The sequence below is a fragment of the Polypterus senegalus genome, chromosome 1 (assembly GCF_016835505.1).
Source record: "Polypterus senegalus isolate Bchr_013 chromosome 1, ASM1683550v1, whole genome shotgun sequence".
NCBI classification, from domain to species: Eukaryota; Metazoa; Chordata; class Cladistia; order Polypteriformes; family Polypteridae; genus Polypterus; species Polypterus senegalus.
This window is the reverse complement of record NC_053154.1, coordinates 205,855,844-205,867,136: the sequence shown is the minus strand read 5'-3', so window position 1 is coordinate 205,867,136 and position 11,293 is coordinate 205,855,844. Positions and strand designations below refer to the sequence as shown.

Sequence of the window (11,293 nt, the reverse complement as noted above, 5' to 3'; positions counted from 1 at the left end):
AGAAACTTTAATCTTCACACTTGTGTTGCTCTGTGTTTGGCTCTCCAGTCTTTAACCAACCAATCAATAGTACTGATTATATCTCAATACTATGTCATGTTTTTTGAATGAATGCAATAAAACAATAGGACAAATGCCACAACCATTGCACAATAAAAACAAAAATCAACTGTGATGTTGAAGTTTGTCCACTTTTTACCAGCACCATGCAGAACAGCCACTTTTTGTAATGCACAAACACACTTTTATCCACCAGATAAGACCAGTTGTTGTAGCAGTACTGATGTTCTCTTCAACAACAACTAAACATTTGGTTGAAATTTCAACTTTTGGTACATTTTGACAGCTCAGAATTTTTTTAAATTAAATCCAAGGGTACAGGGACACAGGTTGAAACTTGTTAAGGGCAGATTTCTCACAAATGTTAGAACTTTTTTTTTCATGCTAAGAATAAGCGACCAGAGCCATCTGGTTTTACACGTAAGAAGTCTACCATCGATTGCATTTTGGCACTTATGGTTCTCATGGAGCACAAATGCAAATATGACTTTCTTTACAGCTTTTGTCGATTTTTGTAAAGCACTTTTAACTCCGTTGATTGAGCTGCCCTGTGGGACATCCTACAACTTTGCGGGATCTCCTCAAAGTTGCTAGATATCATGGCTGGCCTGTACACTGGTACTGTGAGTGCTGTACAGAGTGGATGCAGAACCTCTGTGTTTTTCCCAGTTGATACTGGGGTTCGTCAAGGGTGTGTTCTTGCTCCTACTCTGTTCAGTGCTTGTATGGACTGGGTGTTGGGCAAGGTCATGGGGTCCAGCGGCTGTGGGATATCTGTTGGTGAAGTGAGAGTTACAGATCTTGACTTTGCTGACTATGCTGTGATCTTCGCAGAGTCAATGGAGGCTCTGATCAGGGCACCCGAGAGACTGAGTGAGGAGTCTGAGTGTCTAGGCTTGCGAGTGTCCAAGATAAAAACCAAGATCCAGGGCTTTAATGACCTCTTGGGCACATCCATCAGCAGTGTGTCTGTCTGCGGAGAGAGTGATGACCTTGTCGAGAGGTTTACTTACCTCAGCAGTGACATTCATGTCTCTGGTGACTCTTCCTATGAAATCAGTGGATGGATTGGGAGAGCAATACAATCATTTTATTTATTTATTTATTGGGCTTAAATTCAGTTCATGTGATCCTTGTATTGGGATTTCTATCGAGCACTCTGGACATGTAAATGACGTAGCAGCCACTCCCATGATACCGTGTTTCACTGCTGCTTCGTATTGCTCACTGAGGTAGTGGAAAGTGAGGCTGTAAAAAGGAGTTCAAATGGTTCAGTGTACTGGCAATGTCTAGACATTGATGGTTTGATTTTCTATGTATCTTTGATTGTGGCTTTGATCACACATCTGCCAGGGCAATACACTACTGGACTGGTAAATGCACTAGAAGGCTCCACACTAATGATGTATGAAAGGGGCTCATTTCAGGTAGCATTTCTGTTGTGAATTGAATCTCCATTTCACCTATTTATCCAAGTCTCACAAAAATTTCTTTCTGATGTTAATTCCATGCACCATTTTTGATGTCTATTTCATGCATTCATCTTCTAAATTTACTTTTGTGCACTTTTTTTTCTCTTTAAACAATCACTTTCATGCACTGACATTTTGTCATTTTTGCATTCTTTTTGTTACATTTTTTAACAATTTCATTAAGAACACTTTCATTTTTTAGATTATTTTTAATTTTACTTCCTGTTTTTAAATATGCTGAACTCTTTTATTTTTGCATTTGCCCTTAGAAAAGGCAATCAACAATAATTCAGGTATTGATATACATGTTGCCAATCAAATAATTAATTGTATTTAATGTGGTAATATTTAAGATAATTTATGCAAGAACATGCATCAACCTTTAAAATTATTAAATGCCTCATGTGCTTTGTAAATAATAAACAGTATGATGAATACTTTTATAATAATGCTTTCCCACTGCTGCCTAAATTACTCCACTTGTTAAAGCTTTTCATACATATCTATAATTTTCATTTCTATCACAGCTAGTCATTTTAAGCTGCTTCTTTCTGTTTTTGTAAAAAGAATTCAGCAAGCTACTGCCAGTGACTCCCTCAGGGACAATATAATGTTCAGGCCGAAGCCTCTCCTTCAAGCTGAGTACCAACCTTGAGCACTGCTCTGACTCCACTGTCAATCTGGAGTTGAGTGTACTGGAAACAAACTGTGTTGCATTAAACCCAAAGGGCATTTGTACATTCTATTGACGCATGTAACACGCAGAGGCAGGTTAATACTTACGCCAGTTTCCTGTGTGAACCCATAAAGAATTTTGGTGCCATACTGCTGAGTTTTTCAGGCTTCAGTCCAAACTGGATGAAAGGCTGAGCACTCCAAAGCATAAGCTGAAAAAGGCTGTGATTCATGTAATTGGTGTCTGTTACCATAGCCTCCCAGGCTAAAGTTGCAGCAAAACTAAGCAAAGGACAAAAGGGGTTCGTGGAGGTCACAAGGCCCTGGGTTTCATTCTGAAAAGCAAAAAGAATGGGTCACAGGGGTCTGAATCATTATTCTGTTTTATAAAAATTACATTAAACTCTACAACAAAGACTTTGACGACATCCTACTGAAACCAACATTCATTCCCCAGTGAGTTAGTCTGAACTCAGTCCCTAGACTGTAAACCTGCCTTCATCTTGAAACAATCCCAGCATCAGTTCAATCTTTCTTCTGAGATGGCTTGTTTCAACTGAAAGTCAAAGCTGCATGAGTCAGTGAGTCAAAAGAAAGGATATAAGAAGTCGAGGTGACCTTGTATGACATGACTGTTGAGATGATTGCATAGCATTTTGTTCAAAGTTTGTCAGGGATCCATTACTTTTATTAATATTATAATTAATCCTACTGTGTCGTACCTACGTATGTGAATTTCCCTTTGGGAATAATAAAGTATCTATCTATCTATCTATCTATCTATCTATCTATCTATCTATCTATCTATCTATCTATCTATCTATCTATCTATCTACTGCAAAGGTGGCTATTGTTTAATTGGAAAATATGTTAGTATAATGACTGTATAACATGCCATTTAGGATTATGACAGCATTCAGAGCACCAAAATTCTTAAAGTAATAGAAATGTCGTCAAGAACAAGTTGATCACCACCAATGTTCCCTCTATGTTGTGGCCTGGTACAAATATTTCTTCATGTGAGCAACAAGTTCTAAAAAGCAGCAGTTTTTGAACTCCAGTATTAGTAATGCCTTTCTGTATGTAGCTGAAAAAAAATCACACATATGATTATTTAATGTATTGCATATTTAGTGTTAAGTATCGAAAAATTACCTAAACTGAAATAACAAAGTTTTTTTAAATAAAAAGTTTATTTCTACTCAACATTTCATTGAATATTCAAACAATTTCTCTTCTGACATTTTCTGTCTTCCATAAATTATAAACTCTATGAACAGCTGTCACATGTGTATGTTTAGGGGACAGTTTAAGGGCTCTGGTGACAGTCCTGGGGTTTGCACTCTATTATTGCTTTCTCTTTCTCTTACTGTGTAGACTGGAAGATTGACGTCTTTTCCAAAGCTGAGATCACTTCTGTTTTCTGACCAACTGGACCCGCCTATTCCTGTTAGAAACAGTCCTAACTGGAAGAATCGCCATCATTGGCAGTCATAGGTGGACACCCACCTGAAAGAAGCAGCTTAACGCTTTGGCCATGTTTTATTTCTCTGTTTTTGGAGATTTCATTTATACAGGGTTGGCCGATGGATGCCCTAAAAGTTCTCATTATCTTCGCTTTGTTATTACACAGTCTGCCCATAATTTAAAAGGAATCTCATTCTCATCAAGTTTTCCAAATGATCTGCATTTAAGAGATTTCTAGATTTTGTCTTTATATTGTTCATTAGACTATGGGTGTAACAGAAAAAGATGCAGAAGACAGAAAGATATGGAAGAAGATGATCCGTTGTGGCAATGCTTAACGGGAGCAACCGAAAGAAGAAGACGATTGTTCATTAGACTAAATCCTTTTTCATTCAATACTTGAAAAATGGAATGTACTACAAATGTTCAAAAGTGAAAATAACCCTCTGAGATCATCCTTTTTTCAAGCAAATTTTGCAAATGACACCATACATCTACAGGTAGATAAAAAAAAATTCCCAGAAACATGTGCTGTCTGGCACTTTTCAGGAAGCCTGCTTTAACAAAACATTCCATCACCCATGCTGTCTTAAACAAAAAACACTGTTTGTTTGATATACTTCTTGAATTCTTTTCAGATCTGGACTTGGACATGGGGAAATTGGCAAAGAAACCACAGCAGGACTGACAAAAGAACGACAGCAAAGACTGTTTTAAATAGCACCATTTTGTTTAAATCGGGTTGACAATTGATTTACACAAATCATTTTTTGTTCATATTTTAATTTTGTTTGAAGGACCTTTTTGTGAGCACGCTTAACTTAGAGGGAACACTGAACACCTCCAGTGATGTTTCATCAGCCTGTAACTGCCATGAGATGTCTTTCACTGAGAGAAAACCTGGGAAAAAATATCTGAGCAAACCACTGAGCCAACACAACACCAATATTGTTTATAAAATGAAATATGAGAAAATGTCTGGAATTTGTCTTTCTCTTTGGTTGAACCAGTTAGTTAACTGTAACCACTTATTCAGTGCACTCAAATAATGATTTGGACTTTGTATTTATTTTTAGTTGCTTATTATTTTTTACAGCCTTTTCTCTGGTCTCTAATAATAATGGAGGTATTGTTTTGGGAATGTAATGTTTTGGTCTGTTTTTGAAGTCATCAATTTTGAAATACGTTTTCCCAAGGCACCATTTTTTTTTTTGCTTGCTGTTTGTAATGCAGGGCTGTAAGGCTGTTGCTAGGAAAGATGTCCAGGAACTAATAATGTCGTAATAACCGCAGCAATTTAATGGTCACCAACATACACTGTTTTACTGTACAACATTGTGGTTAATTACTTAAAACTATAGCATCATTTTTTCAAAGATCTTTCTGGCTACAAGTTGTTTTCTGTTCTTCAACTTTGGTTTATGTTTTACGTTTTGGATTAAGTAAGGTGTAACATTATAACCAGGGGTGCACATAACATATTTTGTCTTGTTCTGGGTGGAGAACCTGGGGTTGTTGCTTGGTCCTCACTTTTTTTAAATGCATTTTTTCCATGACCCACCTCACAGGATGAACACAATAGAGGGATACATGGATAACCTGACATCACATGTACTTTAACTTCAACTGAGAATGAATAAAACCAGTACAACAAAATATCTGTTCTTTAAAGCCCTGTAGTATGTAGCTTTCTAATGAAATGACTGTTTTTCAAACACTGAAAACCAAATGAAATGACAGGTTTTTAAGCACTGACAACAGTTAGTGCTATTTAAAAGCACTGAAAGTTAACTTATGTTGTCATCATCATCACTCCCCTCCTGACTGTCTTCCTCTATTTTAAAAACAGTAGAAGATGCAGATGTACTAGGCCTGCTCCTTTCTCCCTGGTTCAGCCTGTGATTAGCTTTTTGCATCCACAAGTCAACAGCTGGCTTTGGGTCAAAGGTCTCTGTTGTGAACTTAGACAACAGGATGTGCATTAGAGATGAGAGGTGAGAGTCTGACAGTCAGAATCTGTACTTGTTTTTTATTATATTCAGATATGAAAATCCCCTCTCACATGCACTGCTCAAGGGCAGTATAAGGCACAACAGAAGGACTTTCTGAATGTTGGAGTAACTGTCTGGATTGCTTGTCTTCACTACATTCACCAGGTCATGCACAGAGTAGGCTGCCAAACGTTTTCCTGCTTGCTTTAAACGTATCCACTCTCTTAAAGTGGAGACTCTGTCACCAGACATGCTGGCCTCATATGTCTCAAGAATGTTACTAAGTATCGTGTTGCCAAAACTGTGGAAGTCTTTCATTTCAAGAGGCCAAGTTGTAGGATCAAAAATCAAAAAATGATCACATGATTTGAGGGATTCATACCTGTTTTCAAACTCGTGAATTAGAGCTCTCAACACATTAGTCTCATTAAGCCATCTGTAAGCTTAGAGCGCCGTTTCTTCAAAACGTTTAAGGAACATTGAAATATCTTCATAGTACACGCTTAATTATTCTGTCCTTCACGCCAGTCCCAGTGAAGAATATAGATTATTTAAATGAAGTTAAAGTTTTATCTGTATAATATAATAAACATTTTGCTGCATTTCATCTTAAAATGATATCGTCATCATATGTAAATATGCGCTTTCTAAAGTGGCTCAGGTTGTGCAATATTATAACTGTAGTGCAAGTTTACAGTGGGGTGATTGTACATATAAGTACAAACAGTTCTACAAGGAGCAATTGATTGAGTGCGTTTAAAGTTCTTGGGATGAAACTGTTTCTGAACCGCGAGGTCTGTACAGGAAAGGCTTTGAAACGTTGGCCATGGCTGAGACAGCGTGTCCTTGAAGCTGTATACCGATAATTCTCTTTCCGATCAGCTGCTGCTGTGATTCACACTCAGATACAGTGGTATAAATACTCCGAATGGTGCAGTGAGAGTAATATGGAAAAAGATGATCCGCTGTGGCAACTCCTAACGGGAGGAGCTGAAAGAAGAAGAAGGAGAAGTGAGAGTAACAACGCTAAAGCAGTTATGGTATTTGGAATATTATAGCTATTCCCTGGACCATTATATTGTTACAAGCTAATTACAATCAGATGCATTACACTAATTAACAATATGCGGTTAGTTTCAGTGTATTTATAAAGCCACGCCGCCAGTCTGCAAAACCGAGCGGAGAACTTGCGTACGACAAGGTTTATGTTTCCGTGGAAAAGTGCGTGGCTTTACGCCAAGTGTAGGTTATATACATCGCGATTTGAATGTGGAAAAGTTCTTACACAACATTTCTGTGCGTGCGCACCGTTTATACATGAGGCCCCTGGTCATCCACGGAAGACAACAGTGGTGGATGATCGCAGAATCATTTCTATGGTGAAGAGAAACCCCTTCACAACAGCCAAACAAATGAACAACACTCTCCAGGGGGTAGGCGTATCGATATCCAAGTCTACCATAAAGAGAAGACTGCATGAAAGTAAATACAGAGGGTGCACTGCAAGATGTAAGCCACTCATAAGCCTCAAGAATAGAAAGGCCACATTGGACTTTGCTAAAGAACACCTAAAAAAGCCAGCACAGTTCTGGAAAAACATTCTTTGGACAGATGAAACCAATATCAACCTCTACCAGAATGATGGCAAGAAAAAAGTATGGAAAAGGCGTGGAACAGCTCATTATCCAAATCATACCACATCATCTGTTAAACACGGTGGATTCAGTGTGATGGCTTGGGTGTGCATGGCTGCCAGTGGCACTGGGACACTAGTGTTTATTGATGATGTGACACAGGACTGAAGCAGCCGAATGAATTCTGAGGTGTTCAGAGACATACTGTCTGCTCATATACAGCTAAATGCAGTCAAATTGATTGGGCGGCGTTTCATGATACAAATGGACAATGGTCCAAAACATACAGCCAAAGCAACCCAGGAGTTTATTAAAGCAAAGAAGTGGAAAATTCTTGAATGGCCAAGTTAGTCACCTGATCTTAGCCCAATTGAGCATGCATTTCACTTGTTGAAGACTAAACTTCGGACAGAAAGGCCCACAAACAAACAGCAACTGAAAGCCTCTGCAGTAAAGGCCTGGCAGAGCTTTAAAAAGGAGGAAACCCAGCATCTGGTGATGTCCATAAATTTAAGACTTCAGGCTGTCATTCCCAGCAAAGGGTTTTCAACCAAGTATTAGAAATGAACATTTTATTTCCAGTTATTTAATTTTTCCCTGAAATAAAGGGATTGTGTTAAAAAAAATACTTTAGTTCCCTCACATTTTTATGCAATCTTTTTGTTCAAACCACTGAATTAAAGCTGAAAGTCTGCACTTCAACTACATCTGAGTTGTTTCATTTAAAATTCATTATGGTAATGTACAGAACCAAAATTAGAAAAAAGTTGTATCTATCGAAATATTTATGGACCTAACTGTAAATGACTCCCAGTATGGGACCATGCAATCAACTGACTTGGCACAGATCTTCAGGGTGTGGGTAGTGCACAGGACATGCACAGGGGAATCCCCAATGTCCACCATCTGAGGTAATTTTGAAACGACCCTGTTGTAAATTCCAACGTTGACAGCGGCTCCGTCTGTGCATACTGAGACCAGTTTCATCTTCCACTCTGCTAAACCACAAGTATGAAACAGTTGAACAAGTCCATCCACTATGTCCTGTGCTGTTTGATTGGCCCCCAGGTTAATTATTCCAAGGAAATCTGAGCTGAATTGTCCGTTGCTGGACACAGAAACAATGTACACAATTTCCTGCTCCATTTTTATTATATCTTCTGATCCATCGAAGAGGACACCCCAAAATTCAGCTGATTTCCGTTTTTCACTCAAATCTGAAGCTATTGTCTGTGCAATGCACTGCACCCCCTGCCTTCTCGAGAATGATAAGCGGTCCCGACGTTAACTCCAAGCCTCTTGAGAAGAGGAATATCCTCTTCATATGAACACATGGACGTGCATGTTTCGCTTTGTGAAAGGCCAACAAAAAAACATTACTCAGTGCTTGATGCTGTTATTCAGTCAGCTTTTCTTGCCATCTGTTGATCGGACCACTGGGCCTCTGGTCCTGACTGTGCATGTTATGAACCACTTGTACTACTTTCTGGTGCTTTCTACTATTTGCATGCTTATCAAAAGCTGGATGATTGAAGTTTTTAGTACCTGTGTAAAAGGCGCTGTTTTTATCCACCACAGTGGGATTTTCATGGCATAGTTTGCACCACATTTCAGTGCGGGTGTCATTTGTTTGAAGCCAGCTGACCTCCTGCAGCCATTTTTACAAGAACACACGCTTCTTTTGCAGTTCAGTTTCAGTCTGGTGTTTCTTTAGAGGTGGAGGAACATCAAAGTAATTGCTTAATGGAGCTTGCTTCTTGGACATTTTGATGAATGATGAAAGTTATAAAAGCAGTGGCTCATACTGCAGTCCTATGTTTAGCACATATCTTAGGTACGCAAATGTGCGTTACAACATTAGATCTAGCGCGCATTGTTTATTTTGATATCGCATGCGCACCTGCACACCACTTATGTGCACCCCTGATTATAAATGACTGTCTTGCTATGATTCTTGATTACCAGTTTTGTCTCACATTCTGGCCATTGACTTTGGCTCGCTATTGCTATCATGTTACATCTCCCACTTAAAATGGCTGCTGCCCTGTGCAATCATTACAGTAAATATGTCAAACATGCAAAAATAATTTTTACATCCAGTCTGGAAAAAATGTTGAAATGCTTAATTTCTGTGGTCGGCTTCCGCCCTGCCCGGGATTTGTTCCTGCCTTGCACCCTGTGCTGGCTGAGATTGGCTCCAGCAGACCCCTGTTACCCTGTGTTAGGATATTGGTTGGATAATGACTGACTGACTGACTGACTGACTGCTTAGTTTGATTTTGGTTAATTGCGTGAGATGTTTGGTTTATCTAAGCATTGGTGGCAAATAAATGGAATTTCCTCTTTTTTGTGTCTGATAGCAATAAATACGAGGCATCAGTATGTTAAGATTTATAAAAGACCAACAACATTTATTTATATAGCACATTTTCATACAAACAGTTTAGCTCAAAGTGCTTTACTATATGAAATAAAAGGAAGTTAATATAAAACATAATCAAACAAGATTGGGCAATAATATACAGTATGTAATAAAGAAAAAGGTAAGGTCAAATGGCCAGGAGGACAGAAAAAAAACAAACAAAAAAATCTCCAGTAAGGCTGTAGAAGAAAATACAAAATCTGCAGGGGTTCCAAGGCCAAAAGACCGCCTAACCCCCACTGGTCATTCGCTTCTGCACTGAGGGCAAACTGATGGATTAATTTACAATTATCCTTGATTAGCTCTCAAATTATTGATATTATTTTACTCAACCATTCACTTTCTAACCATATGCTACCAATACTGAGCACAAGGAAGGCCACTCTCATGTAACCACCCAAACAAAAACAGGATGTTAATTAAGTTTTCCTTTTAACATTAATAACACAGTAGCAAAACTATAAAACATATAAGGTTTTATCAGTTTAGGAGTCAGAAGAACATTTAGTAACACTTTAGTTGCACTCACATTCTGCTACACAATAGGGTCTTACTAGCTTCTACAATGAACTGGTCATTCATCTTTAGGCAGTGTGGCATTTTATTAAAATTAATTGTGAATATGAAGGATTTACAGGTTTTATACTAAATATGTTATACCAATAGAAATGTCACTCAGTTAAGCCACCTCAGACCAGTCCAAAGTGAAGACATTTTAGTAGGCCATACTACAGAGATGAATAAACACTTAATGGATGCTTTGTAAATGTTATTAAGACCAGAAAAGAGTTTGTTACTGTCTTGTTACATGATAGTAAAATGATTTATTTTTACAGTACCTAAACTAATGTGTTACCAAACATTTACTTTGGGAACTTCTCTTCTGACTTTTTCCAGATGAGAAACTGGTTTAGTGCTTTACAGTCAGTCAGTTATTTAGAAGGCATACTCACAGTGGTGCTCCGTATGAGTTCCAGCATAGCCAGGAAAAAGGAGCAGTTCACGAAGTTTCCTGGTTTCTGTGTTTAAAAGAGAACATTAATTGCCACTTTAGCCCTCTATTACAGTAGAGTTACATAAAACTTTGTTGATGAGGTGATTTTCTAAGGACATTTTATTCTAATAATCCTTACCTGCCCACCTTCTAAGTAATTAAATATTCTATCATTCTCTTTCTCCCATACTGCCTCCCAATAGAAATCTTCCTGATAACTATATTATCAGTTGAATTCAGGAAATGTCTTTAGAAACACTCTTTTTATTACTGATGCAGTAGTCTTACCATCATGGTCATATTCTGATGCATATTCATAATCATATTCATATCCATAGTCATGTTCATATTCATAGGCATATTCATGTTCATATTCATAGGCATCATCATGGTATTATTATTGTCTGATTTGTTGACTAAAGCTGTCTGGTTTATTTTAAGAGCATTAGGTGGCATCATTTGTCCAATCTGCATGATAGACCTGAAATGAGACATCAAAACAAAGAAATATGTGTAATCGGCTTAAATGTGAAAATACATGTTCAGTTCTGACCTTACTCCTGTACCCCCTAATATTC

General features: G+C 38.0%; 1 long non-coding RNA gene across 1 annotated transcript; it reads right to left on the bottom strand.

Moving 5' to 3' along the window:
* Nucleotides 1–2,459: 2,459 nt before the first annotated feature.
* On the bottom strand, nt 2,460–11,050 carry LOC120518924. The gene is made up of 3 exons (XR_005631324.1): nt 11,004–11,050; nt 10,675–10,740; nt 2,460–2,542 (listed from the first exon to the last, which is right to left on the bottom strand). It is a non-coding gene; the product is annotated as an uncharacterized LOC120518924 (long non-coding RNA).
* Nucleotides 11,051–11,293: the final 243 nt, after the last annotated feature.